The sequence below is a fragment of the Centroberyx gerrardi genome, chromosome 15 (genome assembly GCF_048128805.1).
Source record: "Centroberyx gerrardi isolate f3 chromosome 15, fCenGer3.hap1.cur.20231027, whole genome shotgun sequence".
In the NCBI taxonomy this organism is placed as follows: domain Eukaryota; kingdom Metazoa; phylum Chordata; class Actinopteri; order Beryciformes; family Berycidae; genus Centroberyx; species Centroberyx gerrardi.
The window spans coordinates 170,001-172,500 of NC_136011.1; positions in this window are offsets into that span (position 1 = coordinate 170,001).

Sequence of the window (2,500 nt, forward strand, 5' to 3'; positions counted from 1 at the left end):
TTTGGGGTAAAGCCGAATTATGCGTCGTATATGTCGCATAACTTTTTTTGCCATCTCGGAAACCGCGAGGGCGGCGACGTTGAGCGAGGTTTAGAATAAGGCCTCAGGCCCTTGTCGACTCAGACGTGCGGCGGGGTGTGCGTGCGGCCTTGTCTCAAAAGTGTACAACAGATCCAATATTGTCTCAATGGGCCCTCACTGACAGAAAAACTGCCAAAACGGCGTTGGACGGGCAAAAGTAAGATGCCACCCCGTGCCCGGCCCTCCCCTGAGTGCTTGAAAGCTGTCCGTTTGTCGTTGGATGCATTTTTGGATTTTTTATGAATTTTTATTTGTTTCAGGCTTTGCGCGCGACACATCAGTCGCATGAAACTTACCGAAGCATTTTCCTCTATATCTCCGCGTGGGCTCGTCATGCACGGACAATTTAGGCACCGTTGTTCTCGACTTCTCGAGACGGATCCGACTGTGCCGGATGTTCATAATTGTAGACAAATAAAATTCTCCATTATGTTGAATGGGGAATATTGCGGCATGCCAGGGGAACATGGTATGAGGTTCAAAAGCTGCTGCTGCGCATCCGAAGGTTCTATATGGACAATCTTGGCCTCTATGGAAAGGTGAGAATCTGAGCTTCAGTATGAGGTGTGACTCCAATAATTCTGATCGTGCTGGTATGAAATAAAAGGCTGAAAATACAACACAGATTTGACCTCTGCCTGAGAACTGACCGTACTAAAATGTAAATATTAGCCACACGGACTGTGCGAACATGGAAAGTCAATATTTGTTGGAAAGAGGAGAATCTAAGCTTTGATTTGATGTACAACAAGTTTGATTTCGAGCTGATGTACCAGAAATACAGCAGAAGAGATAACAGCATAAATAGCGCTTAGTTGCAGGCCTATGAAAAACAGCTGAATGTAACCATGATTAAAAAGTGTGCAGCTAGCCACCAGAAGGTTTCAAATGAAAAATGTTGGACTCTATGAGAAGGTCTGAATCTGAGCTTTAAATAGAGGTATCACTCCAGTAAATCAGATCATGCTAGCCTGAAAGACCAGGCTAAACATACAGAACAGATTTGACCTCTGACCCAGCTCTGAAATCTGTCTGGTATTGACCACACTAAATGTCTGATTTTAAGCAGCCAGGTTGTGCTAGGATGGAAAGACAATACTTGTTGCAAAGAAGAGAACCTAAGCTTTAATTTGATGTGTAACATGTTTAATTTGCAGCAGGTTTAGCAGAAATACAGGAGGATAAGTTAGAATATAAAAGCAGTTGGCTGCAGGCCTATGAAAAACAGCTGAATGTAACCATGATTAAAAAGTGTGCAGCTAGCCACCAGAAGGTTTAAAATGAACAATGTTGGACTCTATGAGAAGGTCTGAATCTGAGCTTTAAATAGAGGTATCACTCCAGTAAATCAGATCATGCTAGCCTGAAAGACCAGGCTGAACATACAGAACAGATTTGACCTCTGACCCAGCTCTGAAATCTGTCTGGTATTGACCACACTAAATGTCTGATTTTAAGCAGCCAGGTTGTGCTAGGATGGAAAGACAATACTTGTTGCAAAGAAGAGAACCTAAGCTTTAATTTGATGTGTAACATGTTTAATTTGCAGCAGGTTTAGCAGAAATACAGGAGGATAAGTTAGAATATAAAAGCAGTTGGCTGCAGGCCTATGAAAAACAGCTGAATGTAACCATGATTAAAAAGTGTGCAGCTAGCCACCAGAAGGTTTAAAATGAACAATGTTGGACTCTATGAGAAGGTCTGAATCTGAGCTTTAAATAGAGGTATCACTCCAGTAAATCAGATCATGCTAGCCTGAAAGACCAGGCTGAACATACAGAACAGATTTGACCTCTGACCCAGCTCTGAAATCTGTCTGGTATTGACCACACTAAATGTCTGATTTTAAGCAGCCAGGTTGTGCTAGGATGGAAAGACAATACTTGTTGCAAAGAAGAGAACCTAAGCTTTAATTTGATGTGTAACATGTTTAATTTGCAGCAGGTTTAGCAGAAATACAGGAGGATAAGTTAGAATATAAAAGCAGTTGGCTGCAGGCCTATGAAAAACAGCTGAATGTAACCATGATTAAAAAGTGTGCAGCTAGCCACCAGAAGGTTTAAAATGAACAATGTTGGACTCTATGAGAAGGTCTGAATCTGAGCTTTAAATAGAGGTATCACTCCAGTAAATCAGATCATGCTAGCCTGAAAGACCAGGCTGAACATACAGAACAGATTTGACCTCTGACCCAGCTCTGAAATCTGTCTGGTATTGACCACACTAAATGTCTGATTTTAAGCAGCCAGGTTGTGCTAGGATGGAAAGACAATACTTGTTGCAAAGAAGAGAACCTAAGCTTTAATTTGATGTGTAACATGTTTAATTTGCAGCAGGTTTAGCAGAAATACAGGAGGATAAGTTAGAATATAAAAGCAGTTGGCTGCAGGCCTATGAAAAACAGCTGAATGTAACCATG